This window comes from Nicotiana tabacum, chromosome 11 (genome assembly GCF_000715075.1).
Source record: "Nicotiana tabacum cultivar K326 chromosome 11, ASM71507v2, whole genome shotgun sequence".
NCBI classification, from domain to species: Eukaryota; Viridiplantae; Streptophyta; class Magnoliopsida; order Solanales; family Solanaceae; genus Nicotiana; species Nicotiana tabacum.
The window spans coordinates 118,583,629-118,605,656 of NC_134090.1; positions in this window are offsets into that span (position 1 = coordinate 118,583,629).

Genomic DNA, 22,028 nt, shown 5'->3' on the forward strand with positions numbered 1-22,028 from the left:
TCAGAGTCTCAAGCTACATTAGAAATTCTCCCAAGAAAAAAGTCCAGTGTACCAAAAGTTAATAAATATCAATACTTTCAAGCTTATGACAGATTTAACTAATCTAAAATGTTGGAAACTCAGAAAACTTCCAAAAGTAAACCAGAATTATTTGTTTCTATTTGTAAGTTCTTTTCTCACAAGCCACCAAGAAAAAAGAAAACGTGTAAATACCAAATAATGGTGTTTAAAGAGACAAAAAGTTGTACTCCTATATAATTTAAATTTTCACGTACCTAGAACATAATATCTGAGAACAATATTGTGGTAGAGAGAGGCAAAGGAAAGAGATTGAAAAAGCAGAGATGAATAATGATCGGCGAGTGAAACGAATCTTCAGAGGGAGAGAGAGAGAATATGTAGATTTGACAGTCAGGTTTCGACCCACTCTCTTTTGTTTCCTGTCTAGATTTACTACTTCCCCTACTTATTTTGAAACACTTATATATAGTCAGAGACGCCGTTAATTTTTGTAATATTATCCGTGTTATTTAAATTTAAGTCAAGGGAGAGAGAATAAAGTTGATGAACATATTTTTTTTGGTCCGTTATAAAAAAAAAACCTTTTTTAAGAGCCCGTTTGGACATACAAAATTTTTGCTTTTTTCCAAAAAAAAAAATTGAAAACAATGTTTGATTATTCATATCTTACCAATTTTTCCAATTTCACTTGAAAATGCATTTTCAAATTTGAAAAACTGGTTCTTGCTAGTTTTTCAATTGAAAATGCATTTTCACTAGTTTTTAATTTTACAAATTTATCTTATACTTTTAAAATTTATAAAATGATCCCATCAATTATTAACCTACAACTACCTACGTGTTTCCCCTCGACTATCAGATGAAGCTACTGCAGCGGATAATGAACCATTTTCTTGTAACGACTACCATGTTGCTAAACAATAACATGTTTGATTGTTTATTCAAGTAGTATAATTAAATTGGGACGGTTTTGATATTTTTTTACAAATTATGGGGTATAAATCATATTTCATGGTTTTGCAAGAAAAGACATTCAAATATGTTGCAAAAACTATAACCAAACACAACTTCATCTTCAATTCAAATTTTAGTGAAATTTCAAATTTGAAAATTTATTTTGGGATTTATGGCCAAACGCCTATTAAATTTGGAAACAATTTAGTTTAAATTTTCAATTCTACCCTTAATGAGAAGCTTTTATAACCACACACTAGACCTATTTTAAGCATGTTTAGGATCACAAATTCCAAAAATCTTCATTTTTTCTTAAATTTCATGCTCAGTCAAATAGGTTCACGTAAATTGGAACGGAAGAAAGTAATAAATATCACCCTTTAGGACCAACACCAAATACAAGAAATGTTGTAAGTTTTACGCACTAATATTATTCTGCCACGTTATTTTCTCTTTTAATGTTATTTTTATTATTTTCCTTTATTCACTATTTCTTTTTGATTTTTCATAATATTCTCTTTCTCTTCTCCTCCGAAGGCCTCTACATTTCCCAACGGACGACGAGTCTCACCCTGTTCGCCTTCCGGTCAGAGTCTTTCGAATTAGAGAGCTTGAGAGAGTTTTGTTGATGGGTCACTATTGAGTTTTTATGGGGCATAAAATAGTTGCTGCGTTAGAAGAAAGGTGGTACCACTTTCATGGCCGAAGGTTTATATGACTGAACAAAAAACATCCTTATGGTTTGTTTGATATGAGGTATAAGAAGGTATAGAGGTGATATAAAAATTTAATACCATCTTAATACTATGTTTCGTTAGCAAACTATGTATAAGTTATCCCGGTGTTAATTTTAACACCGGGATAACTTATACCTTATAGAGGATGGGGTAATTAGCACCGGTATAACTTATACTTTCTTCTTAAAAATTATGCAATTGTCATTCTTAATACAACATATCAAACAGTGAATAAACAACAATTTCAGCATAACTTATCCCAACAAAATTATACAGGCATAACTTATACCGGCATAATCCGTATTCCAACCAAACGACCCCTTAATGTTTGTGAAAATGGGCAAATACATTCTACCTTTAGTCAAAGTCTCAAAACTAACGACAGACCATAAAATCCATTTTCTTCCCCCAAATTTTTTATATAGTACATATTGCTTGGAGATTATATGGATGGTTATTTAGGTTGCTTTCTTGTTAGATAAAATCCTAAATTAGAAACCAAAAAGAAAGATGAAAAAAGTAAAAGAAGGGTACCTAGTTCATGAAGAAATTTTTTGCAGTGTTTAGTGTCTCTTTCTACACATTATCCATTTTTGTAGAAGACAATACAATACAGAGAGAATCATTGAGCACCTACAAATAGCCTATTTGCTAATGATTGAGTTGAGATGGGCCATTTAAGTATGCTCGTAACACAGGTTGAATCCAGTTGTAGTTATAAAATGAATGGTGAAGTTTTCAAAAAAATATTGCGCGTGATAAGCACTTGAAAGAAGAATGCTTTGTTTGTTCTTGATTAGGAAGCTAACTGAAGTGAATTCCTGGCAAAAATCATAGGAAAAATGATACTATATAGTCGCTCTCAAAATAATAATCGAAAAATATATATTTTTTGTATATATATACATTCGGTATGTTATATACAAATATCACAAGAATTTTATACACATTTTCGACTATCGAATATAAATAGTTTCTGACGTGAGCTAAAAGTGATAATACCCCAAAATCATACGGGATATGGAAGAGAAGTACGATACTTTATTGAAATCTCTTAATCATGAGAGTTCTAAGAGCTTAGATGCGAAGAAGGGGTTTTTACCTAGCTATACTATAATATAAACCTATTTACCATTTTTATTTAGGTTCCTTATTAATTACTTTGTATATCTATATTTACTAGTTATATACACAATCATAAAAAAAAAATAAAAAAAAAATCAAGATCCCTTAAATCTAGCCTACCAGTTACATGACACTCATGCTCCATTTCCAATAATTCCTCATACATTTAAGATTCTTTCATTTTCCAAAAGATTATAAAAACATCTTCTCTCTTTCTTAACAATTATCCAAAATTAATTTTACCCACAGTAAGAAATTTCGTTTACCTATTGTTATCCAAAATCTTGCTTACCCATTTTTATCCTCCCCTCCCCCCCCCCCCCCCCCCCCCCCAAAAAAAAAAAGTTGCAGATTTTTTTGCTCTTCCAAAGCTTTTGAAATTCAATTTCTCTCTTTCTTACTAATCACCCAAAATCTCTATTTTTTTTATTAATATAATGCGGATGAAATTTAAAATATTGCTCTAGAATCAAGTTGTGGGTAAACGTTGAATCTTGTTTTCTTTCTTTCTAAAATCTTTATTATATGTGACTTGTATATGATACATCAATACCCAAAATAATACTCGATACAACACTAATACAATTATAATACGATTATATTAAATTTTTAGTGTATAGTTGTGATTGAAACTTGAAGAAGATGAAGATCATATTTTTTTAGAAATGTATCGCAATTGTATTATAATTGTATATGTATCATAATTGTTGCAAGAATTGTATTACAAATGTATAATAGTTGCATATTCATTGTATATTGTTACGAGCAGTTGTGCCTTCGTGATGAATTTCACAATTTGTATCACAAGTATGATAATTGTATATTAATTTATTAGTATTGTATCATGTATTATTTTGGGTATTAATATACCAGATGCAAGTTAAATACAATTGTGATACAAGTATGATACATTTATGTTTTAGGCATTGATGTATCCGATGGAATTCAAATATAATTATGATATTGTTATCATACAATTATCATAAAATTTCAGAATATTTTTTTAATAATATAAAGCTATCGGTGATGGTGGAAAGAGAGAAGATGGAGATTATGGGATTAGATTAATGAACTTTGATGTAAAACAAAAAAGAGAGAGAAAAGGAGAAGGAAAAAAAGGAAAGGATATAATTGAATCCCTTAATTGAAGGCACTAATAATGGGGTAGGATTCTTTTAAGAAGTAATGTATACAATTTGTAAGAAAAACCTAGATATTTATTAAAAACTTTAAAACATAGAGAACATAGGTAAATAAGTTTCTAATATAATATAACTAGGTAAAAATCCATGCGAAGAAGCTACTAACAACATATTTTGGCCCATTAATTGTAAAATCAATACAACTATTTGGCCATAGAACAACTTTTTTTCCAGCTTTTTTTTTATTGTTAATTTGATGGGCATACATCAGGTCCAGTGTTATTTGTACAACATACCCCTTTACAATTTTAACATATCTCTTACGTTTAAAAGTAGATCTCTCATGTGTAAAAAAAGATGTAAGGTCATAAAATTAAAAACAAGTTTGTAAAGGGCCAAAAACCTGTTATTGATTTGAGGATATGTATCAATTCGATGGTTTAGGATTGGAATGATTTATTATTTGAGTGGTTCTCTTATCTGGCTCTCCTTCTATATCTGGTTTATATTTGAGTTATTGCTTGTTGGGCATGAGTTGTGTCGTATGTGTCTAGGTGACATTTAGTGTGGCTTGTCGGTTGAATGGCTTGTACTAGATGAGATGAGATCAGTGGACCTCGAATTTGTATAATCAGATTTGGATAAGATATGTTTGGATAAGAACGTCATTAATCAGTGTAGAGTTTGGCAATGGATCTTGTTGGGCGAGAGAACTCCACGAATTGTTGATTAGATGAGTGGTTATGAGTTTCTACATGTCCCTTACATCATTAGTTGTGTTGTCAAGGTTGGAACAAGATTTTATTTGATATAAAGTTTGTTACCGGTACCAGCTTTGTTAATGAGCTGCTATTACAATTTGAAGATATTACTACGAGTTCATGAGTTATGTGGTTCGTCGTGTGATTATATCATTGAATATGGCCATGGCTTGATGCCATTTTTTAGACTTATATAGTATATATATGCGAGAATCAAATCGTATCAGGAATTTCAAATGTTAGGAATTTGGTTCTATGGTTGATGTATTAAGGTTGAAGAGAAAGTCTTCAGTTAGGTGAAGTTGACAGGCTTACATGGATTGACGTGACGTGGGGCACCCATGGGTATGCACGTGGTAAGTTTGTAAAGTGGTTTGATGGCTTTGGAACGACTCTTGGCACGATCGAAGATGAACGTATGTTTAAGTAGGGGAGAATGTAACAACCTGATTGGTTGTTTCGAGCATTGGCATTTCGTCCAGTGGTTTGAGGTCTTGAGTAACTTCGTATGATGTATTATGACTTGCGTGTATGGTTGGATTTAGTTTTCGAGTGATTCGGGATTATTTTAGCAGAATGATTCTCAATTTAAAAGTTTTAAGTTGGAACAGTTTACTAAGTTTGACTTCGCATTCGCATGATGCTGGACGCGTTCACGATTGTTTGGTACCTCTGTTCACCACGTTAGCGAGGTTTTTGACGCAAACGCGTAGTGTGTTTTCTGGAAGTGTTCATTTAGTGCTTCGCAATCACGAAGGGTTTACCTGGAGCAATGGTATAAGTTTCTATTTTGGACTTAGAACTCATTTTATCATATTTTGAGATTAGGGGCTTAGATTGGAGCATTTTTAGGTGATTTTCACCACTTGAATTGGGGTAAGTATTCTTGACTCTAATTTGAGTATTATTCGTGTTTCTATCTTTCATTTGACATTTGATTGATCAATCTAAAGGAGAAATTGGAGGGGACGTTTGATAAAACATTTCTAAAGAGAAAAATTGAGATTTGAACATCGATTCGAAGTTGGATTTGGATGAAATTTGTATGTTTGGACTCGTATTCGAATGAGTTATCATAATTTGTAAGTTTTGTTGGGTTCCAAAAGGCGGTTCTAGGTTGGCATTTTTGTTGACTTTGAGTATATAGTTAAGATTCGATCTTTATCATTTGGGTTTGATTCCTATGGCATTATTTGATGTTATTGAGTTGTTTTTGCATAGATTTGAGACGTTCGAAGGTCGAATCGAGGGTGAAGGCATTTTTAGTGTATTGATTTGGATAGTTTGACGTAAGTGTCTTGCCTAGATTTAGTTGAGAAAATTTTTCTAGTAATTTTATTGTTTGCTAAATGAGGGGATACTGTATATATGAGGTGATAAGCATATATACATATGTCATATGTATTCATGCTCGAAGTAGATTCTAGCTTACTCTATGCATTATTTGATTGTGTGTTCTACTTAATTCTATGTATTATTCCATTAATTGACTTCACGAGTACCATAAATCATGCTAGAGAAATATTGAGACTATTGGTATCGTATTTTGAACATGATGAGCAAATCTTGAGACTTATGCTATACTTGCCTCGGAGGTAGATACACGTATTTTATAAACACACATCTGTATTTTATCTTATGTTGTGTTTTGATTGGGACGTGTAAACTCTGTGATACATATGTAATCCTTTGTATGACTTTTTGGACTTGGTTGGTATAATTGATTTAGTTGTAGCCATGCCTTATCTGTATTTTTATTGTTATTATGTCCTTGTGCACTGAGTTATGAGGGTATGCTTCTTGATGATGATTTGTTAATTTACATTATTGTGATTGTGGTACATATGGACATGTTGGATGGATTGTTTAGTGTTAGCACGAGGTTTTTATCGTGCGATTGATGTTGTTGTGATGTGAATGTTATTAAACCGGAGTGACAAGACGAAATATTGTTATATTGTTAGGCGGGAAGCGGCAAGGTGAGATATTGTTAAACATGAGCAAAAAGGCAGGATATTTTCTTTGGCAAAAGTAACAAGGCAGGATGTTGTTAAACAGGAGCGACAAGGTGGGATATTGTTGTTTTATCAGACGGTAACGACAAGGCAGGATATTGTTAAATAGGAGCAACTAGGCGGGATATTGTTAAAGATGAGCGACAAGGCGGGATATTATTGTTTTGTTAGGCAGGAGAGACAAGGTGGATTATTATTAAACAGGAATGACAAGGTGAGATATTGTTATTTTGGCAGGCGAGAGCAACAAGAAGGGATATTGTTGTTTTGTCAGATGACAACGACATGGAAATCTATTATTAAACAGTAGTGACAAGACGAGATATTATTATTTTGTCAGGCGAGAGCGACAAGGCGGGATATTGTTAAACAAGAGCGATAAGGCGGGATATAATTATTTTGTTAGGCAAGAGCGAAAAGGCAGGATATTGCTATGTTGTCATAGCGAAGCCATACGAGTGGCTATTATTATTTTTAGTGGGCACTATGTGCCATATGTTTGTGTTTCTATTTAATGACTTGTTGTTAAAACTAGGTGTCGCCTTGATTTTTCAAGTGAATTCTTTATGATTTCTCATGTATCTTATGTGTTTTTACGTCACACTTAACATATTAATCCATGCCTCTGTTATTACTTGACGATTTGATTGCCAAGATGAATTTACCTACGTGAAGTTGTTATCTCATATTCTGTTGAGTTGTTGGTAACATAATGGATTGAAGGAAAAAGAAAGTTGTTAACATGTATTACTATATTTGATTCTTGAAAAGTTCTCTTGAATGTATTATTTGGCAATTAACACGGAATCAGATTATAATGTGACACGAGGTCTTTGCCATGAAAGTGCAATTTATGTTGTGGCATGAGGTTATTGTCGTGCGAGGGTGATTGATAATCTGGGTACGATGTGCCCTATACGTGCGATTCCATTTAATGACTTGTTGTTGAAGCTAAGCCATTACTTGTATTAAATTATTATCACTTGTTCTGATGACATTATAGCTATTGTTTTCTACTACACTTCTTGTTGTTAGTATTTGATATATTGCATAAGTTATTTGACTAGTGAACATCTTTCAACTTAAAAACCTCGTCACTACTTCTCTGAGATTAGTCAAGATACTTACTGAGTACATGTGGTCGGTTGTACTCATATTATACTTATGCACCAATGTGCGGGATTCATGCTACCCTTGTGTTCATGGCAGCTTAGGATTTCACTTCTGCTTATGTAATTTTCAAACTGATGTTATATATATTTTTTTCACCAACTTTATAAATTAAATCATAATGACTCATGACTTGTACTACTAGTACTTGGGGTAGTTGTATTAAAATCTTTTGCAGTCTTATTTATAACATTAATGATATCTCATTATAGTAGTAGCTTATACGGTTTGGCTTACATAGCAGGTTGGAATAGGTATCATCACGACATTGGTGAAATTTTAGGTCGTGTCAGACCCGAATTTCCCACCTCGGGGGTCATGATGGCGCCTACTAATGTGAGCTAGGCAAGCCAATTATTGAACTATCTATCTTTTTACCAATTTTATTCTCTTTAACAATTACGAAGAAATAACATTTAAACAATGGAATATAACATAAGCGGACGAAAACAATAAGCCATCTGAACATGAATGTCTAATACAACTGTTTGAGTCTCGACTACCCAGAATTGGTGTCACAGTTTCACAGACGGTCTAAGAATACTACAAATAAAGGTCTGAATGAATTAGATACAACACTATCTCTGGAAATACATGTAAGAAACATGAAAGTAGATGGAAGGAGACGTCAAGGCCTACGAACGCCTGCAAGGCTACCTTGGGTCGCCTGATGAACAAGAATCAGCAATCTCACTGTGGTCCAAAGTCTACAACACTAAGGTCTGCACAAAAGAGTGCAGAGTATAGTATCAGCACAACCGACCCCATGTGCTGGTAAGTGTCTGGCCTAACCCCGGCGAGGTAGTGACGAGACTAGGACCAGACTCTAGATAAACCTGTGCATTTCGAATAGTAGTGAAGAGGCTAGGACCAGGCTACCAAATAAACCTGTGCAGTTATATAATATACAGCAGAAGGTAAAGCAGGAATAAACAAGTAAAGATGGGAGGGGGAAAACATGCTTCAGGGAATAACAGGTAAAAACAAAATATCAAGAGAACTATAAGGAATCAAAATCCAACCACTAACAAGAATAAGGAAAACAAATGCGGATTTCACTTTCTTTTCATTTCTTGTTGCAGGCGTGCAACCCGATCCCATTTCCATTATCTCGTGGCAGGAGTGCTACCCACTCCCATTTCATTATATCTCGTGGCAGGCGTGCCACCTGCTCCCATTTTATTTATCTCGTGGTAGGCGTACCACCCGCTCCCATTTTATTATTTCTTGTGGTAGGCGTACCACCTGCTCTCATTTCATTATATCTTGTGGTAGGTGTACCACCCGCTCCTATTTCATTATATCTTGTGGTAGGCGTACCACCCGCTCCCATTTCATTATTTCTTATGGTAGGCGTACCACCCGCTCCCATTTCATTATGTCTTGTGGTAGGCATACCACCTGCTCCCATGTACAAGCCAACAATAATCACAAGGAATCCCGGCAAGGGAACAATAATATCAACAAACAATATCCCGGCAAGGGAGAAATAGCTATAACCAAACTTTTTACAACATCTAACTGTCTCAGCTATAACCAAACTCGTTACAACACCTAACTACCTCAGTTATAACCAAACTCGTTACAACATCTAACTACCTCAGCTATAGCCAAACTTGTTACAACATCCAACACAAAGATACGATGGGATAGAAATGGGCTGAGTGCCCGGAGCCAAATAAATGCAAAAATAAATATCCCTGTTGGGTGGCATACCCGGCAAGTCTGAAGGGAATACCTCAGGAAACTCATGAATAACGGGCACAGAATCAATAGAGGGAACCTCAGCACTAGAATCACGAACATATGCCAAATAGGCCAAACACCCCTTCTCGACCATACGCCGAGCCTTCACATAAGAGATAACACTACGGGTAGAATGATCAGGAGTCCCTCTCCACTCTGAACGAGGCAAACCCGGTAAAGCTAAGGTCACAATCTTGGCATGACAGTCCAAGATAGCATGGTAAGGTGATAACCAGTCCATCCCCAATATAACATCGAAATCGACCATGTCTAAAAGCAACAAATCTACACGAGTCTCAAGACCTCCAATCACCACTATACATGAACAGTGGACACGATCCATCACAATAGAATCACCCACCGGTGTAGACACATAAACAGGGGCACTCAAAGAATCACTAGGCATGATCAGATACACCGCAAAATAAAACTGAAACTTCTCTACCACAAACTACATCAGTACCTGCACCTCCACCTCTAATATCTTTACCTCCACCTCTAGCATCTCTACCTCCACCTCTAATACCTCTACCTCCACCTCTAATACCTCTACCTCCACCTCCAGCTAACTGAGCGGGTTGGACGAGTCCCTCAATGAACCTCCTTACTCTCTCTGACAGTGGGAAGTATACTAAGAGCATGACGAGCCAAATCTGAATATGATCTCGTACTGAGTAAAAGTCATAGAACCCTGTTGGAGATGCTCAAACTGCCTCCGATAGACCTCTCTCTGAGTGATGGGGAGAAACTTCTTCAGAAATAGCTGCGTGAACTGCTCCCAAGTCAAAGTTGGCGATCCAGCTGGTATAGAAAAACAGAAATTCCTCCACCAAGTCTTGGTAGATCCAGACAAGCGAAAAGTGGCAAAATCGACCCCATTGGCCTCCACGATCCCCATGTTCCTGAGAACCTCATGACAGCTGTCTAGATAATCCTGGGGATCCTCAGTAGATGCACCGCTGAATATAGTAGTGAAGAGCTTGGTGAAACTTATCCAACCTCCACAAAGCCCCCGAGGACGTAGCTGATCTATCATCGGTCCGTGCTGCCGCTCACCTGAAGAAGCGGTACATGACCTCGCCATTCGCGAAAGGACAAGAGTAGAGGTTTCAATTTAGCATTGAGAGAACAAAAATAGCACGACAGGGAAAAATAGAAGTGAAACTTTTCCTAACTCTGTAGCCTCTAGGGATAAATACAGACGTCTCTGTACCGTTCCCTCAAACTCTACTAAGCTTGTATGTGAACTGTGAGACCCATGTAACCTAGAGATCTGATACCAACTTGTCACGACCCGGATTTCCCACCTTGGGGGTCATGATGGCGCCTACTAATGTGAGCTAGGCAAGCTAATTATTGAACCATCTATCTTTTTACCAATTTTATTCTCTTTAACAATTACAAAAAAATAACATTTAAACAACGAAATATAACATGAGCGGACGAAAATAATAAGCCATCTAAACTTGAATGTCTAATACAACTGTTTGAGTCTCGACTACCCAGGACTAGTGTCATAGTTTCACAGACGGTCTAATAATACTACAAATAAAGGTCTGAAAGAATTAAATACAACACTGTCTCTAGAAATACATGTAAGAAATAGGAAAGTAGATGGAAGGAGATGCCAAGGCTTACGGACGCCTGCAGGGATACCTCGGGTTGCTTGATGAACAAGAATCAACAGTCTCACTGCGGTCCAAAGTCTACAACGCTGAGGTCTGCACAAAAGAGTGCAGAGTGTAGTATCAGCACAACCGACCTCATGTGCTAGTAAGTGCCTGGCCTAACCCCGACGAGGTAGTGACGAGTCTAGGACCAGACTCCAGATAAACCTGTGCATTTCGAATATATATATAGCGGAAAAGAAATACGGAAATAAACAAGTAAAGATGGGAGGGGGAAACATGCTTCGGGGAATAACAGGTAAAAACAGAATATCAAGGGAACTATGAGGAATCAAAATCCAATCACTAACAAGAATAAGGAAAACAAAGACGGATTTCACTTTCTTTTCATATCTTGCAGGCGTGCAACCCGATCCCATTTCCTCTATCTCGCGGCAGGTGTGCCACCCGCTCCCATTTTATTATATCTCGTGGAAAGCGTGCCACCCTGCTCCCATTTTATTTATCTCGTGGTAGGCGTACCACCCGCTCCCATTTCATTATTTCTTGTGGTAGGCGTACCACCCGCTCCCATTTCATTATATCTTGTGGTAGACGTACTACCCGCTCCCATTTCATTATATCTTGTGGTAGGTGTACCAACCGCTCCCATTTCATTATTTCTTGTGGTAGGCGTACCACCCGCTCCCATTTTATTATGTCTTGTGGTAGGCGTACCACCCGCTCCCATGTACAAGCCAACAATAATCACAAAGAATTCCGGCAAGGAAACAATAATATCAACAAACAATATCCCGGTAAGGGAGAAATAACTATAACAAAACTTGTTACAACATCTAACTGCCTCAGCTATAACCAAACTCGTTACAACACCTAACTACCTCAGTTATAACCAAACTCGTTACAACATCTAACTACCTCAGCTATAACCAAACTTGTTACAATATCCAACACAAAGAATCATCAACCTAAACATCCGTAATATCAATTAAGAACACAATGCAAGGAAACCACAACTCAACAATAGCTTGGCAAGGGGGAAACATAATGATCTCTTCTCTTTCTCACTCTTACTTCACAACTCGAACCAATACTCTAGAGTTTCAATTATCACTTATACTTTCACAATTCATTATACAACTGGAGACAACGCTCCTCAATGTTCATAGGTCACAATTCTTTTCCACAACTTTACACAACAAATAGAAATCTTCACCAAGGCATGAATAATACAACGAAGTCATGAAAATCACAATATAAGACCCACGATCATGTTTGACACCAACGTATAGATACTCATCACCATGCCTATACGTCGTACTCAACAAGAAACAAATAGCAAATAGGACACAACTCCTAATCCCTCAAGCTAAGGTTAGACCGAACACTTATCTCGATGCCACGAACACAATTCGAGACCCTTGATTCCACCACCAATTCGCTCGTATCTAGTCACAAGCTACTTAATTACATCAATAAACGCTAAATGAATCAATTTGAATGCATGAAAAATGGTTTTTCCAAAGTTTTACCCAAAAAGTCAAAATTGCCCCCGGGCCCACATTGTCAAAACCCGAGGTTCGAACCAAAACCCGATTACCCATTCCCCCACGAGCTCAAATATGTAATTTGTTTTGAAATCGGATCTCAAATCGAGGCCCAAATCCCCAAGTTTTAAAAAACCTAGGTTCTACCAAAAACACCCCAATTTCCCCCATGAAAATCATTGATTTGAAGTTGAAATCATGTTGAAAGATGTTAATGATTGAACAAAACTAGTTAAAAACGACTTACAATTGATTTGGAGAAGAAAGGTTGTTTGAAAAATCGCCTCTTATGTTTTTGGGGTCTTAAAAAATGAAAAATAACTGAAAATCCCATCTAAATATACTGCCCTCAGATGCCCTGTGCGGACCGCACAAAATCAACCGCGGCTGCACAGGCTTCTTGTGTTCTGCAGTGACAAGTCTTAGTATTTTAGTCATAACTTTCTCTATCGATGTCCAAATTATTCTAACTGTACCTTTCTGGAAACTAGACACGAAGGTCTACAACTTTCATTTTTGAATCATCTCACAATTCCTTATAGATCGAAAGATATAGGCTTCCAAAGTCGGACCAGTGAATTGCTCTTCACCGCGGACCGCACCAAAACTAGTGCGGCCGCACAGGCCCTCACCGCGGTCCGCACAAAATCCAGTGCGGCCACACAAGCTACTCCGCGGCAGCATTCATTTTTGTGCGGACCGCACTGGTCGGTTCAGAGGCCTTCCACCTCTCTGAACCTGCAACACCTATGTTTTTAAGCCTAAGACATCCCGGAACCTACCCGAAACTCACCCGAGCCCTCGGAACTCCAAACCAAGTGTACACAAAACCTCAAAAATATCCTATGGACTTATTCGTGTAACCAAATCATCAAAATAATATCATGAACATCAAATTAAACCTCGAAATCAACGTAATTTTCTCAAAACTTCTTTAAACATCAATTTTGCAATTTAAGTCCGAATCACATCAAATGACATCCGTTTTTCACTAAATTCCACAGAAACGTCTTAAATCATATATAAGACATGTATAGGGAGCCGGAACCAAAATACGGGCCCGATACCATCATGTTCTAAGCAAATTTCATTTCAAATTTCTTTAAACAATTTCAGAAAATAATTTTCTTTAAAAAAATTCATTTCTCGGGCTTGGGACCTTGGAATCCGATTCCGGGCATACGCCCAAGTCCCATATTTTTCTACAGACCCTCCGGGACCGTCAAATTACGGTGCCGGATTCGTTTACCCAAATTGTTGACCGAAGTCAATTTATTCATTTTTACAGTCAAAACTTATCATTTTTCACAGATTTTCACATTTAAGCTTTCCGGCTACGCGCCCAGATTGAACACGCAAATCGAGATGGTGCTAAGGAAGGTTTTTAAGGCCTCGAAACGTAGAATTTTATTGCAACACAAGTGATGAAAAAGGTCATCACAGGTCGTGACAATAATATTCATAAATCACAACTGAGATTAGTGAAACTTGGAGGGAAATTTCTCAAATTATCCTAGATATAACTAATTTATTTTGGAGTGCTATGTCATATTTCCAGTATGAAATATAAAATTCGGGTGATTTTTACTTTTTGATTACTTTGGCCAAAGTTGAATGACTTTTATTTGATAAAAAATAGAAAAATGACTTTTGTGTTATAAATTCAAAGTTTAATGACTTTTATGGAACAAAAAATAGAAAATTAACTTTTGTGTTATAAACTCAAAGTTGAATGGACCCCGGTAAAATTTACTGTTAAAACACTAAGATCTTTACCCATGTCCAGGGGCGGCTCAATATATTTTAAGACCTAAAGCCAAACTTTTATAAGAGATTTTAAATTAATTTGAAACTTACTCTATAGCTTATGATCCAATGCAATTAATTATTTTTTTTAATTTTTTGAGTTTTGAATTACCATATGAATTTTTTATAAATAACAAAAAATATATATATACATGTGAAGAAATTTTTTTGTAAAAGTGAAATTTTAGAGTTAAAAAAGACAAAAGGTTTAAAAAATAGTATGGGTGAATTTTAAATAAAATTCTAGAGGGACTGGACTAGCTCGCATTGATTTTTTGCATCGTATGACTTTTTTTTCTTTAATATCGCTCTTTATTTTGTCACTCATTAGCCCAATGTGTTAAATTTTGTCTTTAAAAATAGTTCGATAAATTTTTTTTAAACAAGTTTAATCAACTAAGCTATTAGGGGAGATAATTTAAAGAAAAATCTCTAGAAAAATTTAAAGAGTGACATCAAGAAAAATTTAAAGAGGGGCACCAAGACACCATTTGTGCAAATGCCTCAATGGCATTCACTTTCATTAACAACTACGAAAAAATTAACTACTTCTTTTGTTTTACTTTGTTTGTCCTAATTTGACTTCACACCGAGTTTAATAAAAAAATAGACTTTTAAAACTTGGAGTCTTAAATATACCGTAACATCTTTGTGCAGGGGCGGATTTACCATGTAAAACATGGTTCACATGAACCCGTGATCCTCAGATTAAAGTATAGATATGCTATACATAATTCGGCAAAAATAGTTATATATACTTGATGGAATCCATGATCAAAAGAGACCAAGTGGTGCACTGGTTTTGGTCTCTTATTTCCAATAGCCTAAGGGTAACCTTTTGGTTTAATTTTTTTTTTAAAAAGTAATGGTGAACCCATCCTCCGAAAATCCTGGATCCGCCTCTGTCTATGTGATTATATGATTATGAAATTAATAGTCTTAAAAATAACATAATATTTGCACGTGACTATTGAAACTTGTTATTGAGAAAATATAAAATATCTCATTATGTTTTAAAGGCACTAACAAAAAATTAACGTCAATTCAAATAGAACAAAATAATATATAAATGATGTAATGTAATTTTTAGGTCCTATGCTTCTTTGAGGCCTAAAGCGATCAGAGGCGGACTCAGGATTTAGAAATAGTAGGTGCGCATTTGCATTCAACTAAAATTTGCTTTGTATATAAGGTGACATTACTAATATATCACAATTTTTTAAAGACAGTAAATATATATACATTAAATTTTCGCCGAATTTTACGGGTGTCAGTTACCCCTTATTCTACATCATAGGTCCGCCTCCGTAAACGACGACTCCACTCGCTTGACCCTGGAGCGGACCTTGCCCATGTCTCACGTTGGAAAAAGACAAGCTAGGTTTTTCGGATGGGAAAAACTGATTTGCGCTCGATGTTTGTTGGGAAAATAACTTGCAAAAACTAAAGAGCTATTTTGTTGTAGAGTAATATATATTTTTAAATTATTTATTCCTCCATTAATTTTTTATTATCTTACTTTTAAAACATTTTTTTTTAAAATTAAGTAAGTGTAGGGGAAAGGAAAATGTGTTTGGGGGGGGGGGGGGGATAATAGGTGGAGAATATATCGTACCCTCACCAAAAACGTAAAATTTTTGGTAACCAACTAACTAAGCTAATAAGATTTCCTAGCCTCCACTATTTCCTATTGAGTTTGAGGAACTATTCCATCAAAATTTACAAGCGAAAATGTAAACTTGAATTTCTCTAACAACACGTTTTGAATTTTCCAGAATATTGAGAACAATGAGAAGTGAAGAAGAATCAGATTATAATTCATTTTTGTAGGTGTAAAAGAAATATTATCTATAACACCATATTTGTCTGTTAAAAGACAATCAGTAAAAACATACATAATTCTTTGAATAGATAGTTCGAAAAGTCATCTTTTACTTTTTAATATTTAACGTGTCTTGTCTTCTCTTTTCTATTACTCACCACGCTTAGTGTTTGCAGTAAATTAATAATTACATAAATATGTGCATGGATTTTATCACTTAATTATAATTAATTAATATTTTTTTATCTTATTATATAACTTAATTATCGTTAATAAAACTTAATGTAAATATCGTGTGTGCAAAGTAAGTATATCTATTTTTGAACAGTATACTAACGCCTTACTCTTTTACTTTTACAGACTCAAATCACATGCAACGGACGAGACAATACCATAGGCCCAATTAGTAAATTTTATAGGAAACTACTGTTATGTTCATTTATAAGTAGTTTATTATAAAAATTAGTTAAATCCTAAAATATTATTAATATTAGCAGAGATTCAAGCTCCTTAAGATATACCCAATATTAGCGAATTAGCTATTTATAGGAAAAAATATCAAATTTTTGCTTTTTTTTGAATGAGTGTTATTAGAATAGATTGGATACATCTTAAGGAACTTGACTCTCTATTTTGGAATGAGTTGATGGAGTTTTGAGCTGGTTTGAATTGAAAGTTCGAAGTAGAAGATGAACGTGAAAAAATTTATATGTGCATCACACTGTGTATGTATCATATATGTATCAATTGTATATCACATGTATACCTGTGTGTGGGATACGTGCGTGATACATCTTTGATTCATGTGTCGCAGAAGAATTTTTTGAACTCGATTTTAACTACGAATTTTGATACAAAATCAGTCCAAATCACCTCTAATCTTCCTCAAATTTTGTATATTGACTCATCTATATGTTTTCAATGAATTTCAACCATACCCATTTAAAAATGTCCATTTTTGCATAAATTTTTGGAATCTTGTATCCCACTTGTGGGATTCCACTAGGTTGTTGTTGTTGTTTTGGAAATTAATAAAATTGTTGATATATATATATATATATATATATATATATATATATATATATATATATATATATATAATGATCACTTTATTTGCTACCTCATCCATGAAATTTTTTTTCCGTCTTGCATCTAGTGTTGCTGATCACGCTTAAAAATATGGAAGGAGATCTTTGCGTGTGATTTTTGGAGAGAAAGAACCTTATTTATTTGTATTTTCAATTTTTATATGTGTTTGGCTAATTTTGGTAAGTCTATGATTAGTGGCTAGAGGTTGGTAAGTTGAGACTAATTGAGGATATTTATGTAAGATTCCCAATTTTATATGCTATAGCTAAATAATACACTACATTTATTATAAATAAATAAATACACTTTAAACTAATTATAATACATAGCTACATATTGGATTTTATAGCAAATACCCTCTATATGAGATTTCTAACCCTAAAATAACTTGTTCCTCTCTCCGTCCTTTCATATTTGTACTATAGTCTAGCTGCCTCCCCCACCTCCCTTAAACTCTCTATCTCTCTGGTGTTCCAATCTCGTTGGAGAACCATCTCCGGCCTAACCTGCCGGAATACTACCGTCCGACTTCCTTTTTATTTTTTTCTCTCCTTTGTACTCTCTCTTCTCTCACCCGCTATGAAAATTCCTCAATTTAGTACCTCAAATTCCTTAACCAGATCGGCCTCGTCATTACCTCCACCGCTGCCGTCATCTCTGGCTGGAATCCATGGCCAACCGACTAGATTTCTCAGATCCGAATATATTTTCTCAGATCCGAGTGTATTTCTTAGATTTGAGTATACTTTATTTCTTGTGGCCGAATTAAATAAAATAAAATACACATTATGACCGGATTTTTCTTTGTCCAACCAGATTTTGGTAGATATAATGTGATATTGTATTCTCAGATCTGGCCGGATTTTTGTTTGTCTCTCTTTTTTAGTTTTAATATAATATATACAGTGTTTTGCTTGGCTGGAAGATGTCATCTCCATCGAACTTCTTCTCTTCTTTATATTGAAGTCACCTACAATGGTACAAATACACTCAAATTTGAATGTATTCTACATTTTTCGATGGAAATACACTTTATTTTTATTTTTTGTATTTTTGCCTGTGTTTATGTATTTCAAAGGTTATATTTTTATGGCAGGTCCCTGTATTTTTTGAATTTTTGTTGTTTGAATACAACCAAACTAAATACAGTGTAAAAACAACTACGAATGAATACAGTAAATTGAATACAACTGAATATCATTATTTTGTAATTTTTTGTTGTTTGAATACAGTCGAATTACATACAGTGAAGTTAAATACAATGTAAAATAGTTAAGAACGAATATAATTGAACTGAATATAGTGTATATAACCGAATTGAATAAAGTGGTATACACCATATTTTTGATTTTTTGTTGTTTGAATACAACTTAATTCAATACAGCGAAATTGAATACAATGTAAATATAAAAACGAATACATCTGAATTGAATACAATATATACAACCAAAGTGAATACAACAACATATATCCATATTAAACAATTAATAGCTACAGAATGTAATTAGCTAAATTATAGCTACGCCCAGCATTAACCCTTCAAACAATAGTCATTTATGAAAGTTTACCTTATTCATCAACGAAGACCTTAGTGAAAGGGCAAATCCCTTTTGGTTGGCAACTACAAGCCCTCGTCCCAGTGGAGCACTTCTGTCCAAAGTGTGTCGATTCAATTTTTGACATCTTTTTTTTCCGAAAATTACACCTATATATTATTTATATATTTACTTTTTATATTTTGACTTTTCCTAATAAATCTTTTTGGCTCTATCATTGCCTTGTCCAGAAAGATTATCTTACCTTGTGAAGTGTTCTTTAGGACAAACGTCACTCTTTGCAATAACTATGAAAACGAGACATACTTATGGAAACTTGTTGACTAATCTGTTCATCAGCGACTAATATATCATGTTCACAAGACATGGTACTATAAAGGATGTAACGAGAAGTTATTGTTTGAGGACTGGAAATTGGACCAAGTATCATATGAAAATTTAATAACGAAATGTTAGGATAACTAAAATAAATACAACGTTGATTATGTGTTTAGAAGAAAGGGACATGGACAATATCCATGTCCACCTAAGTTTAATCAATATCTTTTAGTTCTCGGGTCCCGCTTCAGTACGACAATTTCATGGAGACTGGTCGAGATAATGCGCCCACTAAAATGTAGATATTGACTTGCTATTAGATTTCTCTGTCAATAGTTGATAAGAAAATGGACATTGAGTTTAATCGATTTTGAAAGTTAGATTTTAAGGTGAGTATTGTTCAAAAAATTTATTTTGTTACGACGCAAAATCCTATCAGGTCGTGATAACACCTAACCTAACCCGTTAGGTAAGTCAACCAATAAGTAACACAGACTAAGCCAAAATCATTGAATAAATATTAGAGAATGAATACAGAAATTTAATACAATTATTTCCAAGTACTAGTAGTATAAGTCATGAACAACTAAGATTTGAATTATAACATTGGCAGAAAGAAATAGATCATTTGTTAAACGGAAATTTAAATCCTATATTACTATGAACAAAATAATATTAGGTGACTGGAACACTGTGGTCTTTAATGTTCGCCCTCAAACTCTGCAGCCGCTTAGCTCTAAATATCTGCACGCATGGTGCAGAAATGTAGTATGAATATAACCGATCACATGTTGTCACGATCTAAAATCCCAACCATGAGACCGTGATGACACATAATATTTCACTTACTAGGCAAGCAAACACTAGCTAAATTACATAATCAGTTTTAACAATTTAAATCAAAATATTAACATAATAAGCTGTGATAGTCTGAAATAGATATGATAAATACTATGTAGCGTAAACTAAACATATCCCATAAATCTGGAGTCACAAATGCATGCGCATCTAGAGTACTACAGATAAAGTCTGAACAAAATTCAACCATTTGAAATAATTAAAACAATAAAGACAGAATGGAAGGGGATTTCAAGAACTACGAACGCCAGCAGCTATACCTCAAGTTTCCTGCTGATAGCCGGTCTGGGCAAGATCTCCTCTACACGCCGTTAGGATCAACTCCGGTATCTGCACAAGTAGCATGAGTACAACCGACCCCATGTACTCTGTAAGTACCGAGCCTAACCTCGACGAAGCTATGACAAGACACTCACAATAAATCTGTATGAAAAATAATAACAGAATACAAACATAGAATTAAAGCAATAATCTCGTATAACCGGACCCGTAGGTCACCTACCAGAGGGCACAAGAATAACATAATCTCAAATGTCATAATACAATACCGAGAACAATCTCTGCAGCCACAACAACAATAATATCTTAAATTCGTTGCGGCGCACAACATGATCCCACTATATCATCATCTGTTCATATTATATTCTGTCCTTATCTCTTCATATCATATTATTTCAATACCATTGCAACGTGCAATCCGATCCCACCATATCATTTCATTTCAATACTGTTGCAGCGTGTAAGCTGATTCCAACAATTTTAAATTATTGACATAAACAACTCAACACCAATATTTAAGAAATATTAATACAAAAGAAAAGATGAGACATACGGAACAATAAGGAACTACCAAACCAACAAGGTATAACCAATACTTCGAAATCCCAAACCTTAGCAAAATAATATTACCAAAATAGCTAGATTGCTCATATGAACGGAGTAACAAAATAAAGTACTTCAAGTAATATAAGAACGGTAAAAGTAAGTAGAACATGAGACAACGAAAATATACAATTAATTCGATTAGAAGCATGTAGCAAGTGAACATATATTGGGTGAGAAATGTACAATTGAAACAAGTAACAGATAAACAACAAATAACAAGTACGACGTGGATAACAAATAAGGACATGTAGCAACTAAAGTATATAACAAGAGATAACATAGAGTAAAAGAATACATGAAAGTAAATATCCCAATCCCGCATGCTTGGATCCCTTGATGGCACATATACACTCGTTACCTCGCATATACGTTGTTTCCCCCCACAATTCATATAGCAAAATAGTCCAACAAGTCTTAATTCCCTCAAGTCAAGGTTAGACAGGATACTTACCTCTTTTCGCAATTAATTCAACACTCAACCACGACCTTTCCTTTAGAATTATCCTCCAAACCAGTCAAATCTAACCAAATATGGTTCAAATAATTCAAAATAAGCTTTAGAAACTACTCACGAGTGAAAAATATTCAATGTTTAATGAATTTGAAAAAACTCAACAAAAGTTAACCCCGGGCCCGCTTGATCAAAACCAGAGTTTCGAACAAAAACTAGATTATTAAAACCCCGAGCCTGCTCAACAACCAAATCAAACCAGAACTTACACTTTAAAAATTTGGCATATAACGTGTATATAGGCCAAATATGACAAACACCCTTTCTCGACTAGACGCCGCCGAGCTATCACATAAGAAATAACCCTGCTGGTAGAATGGCCAGGAGTCCCCCTCCA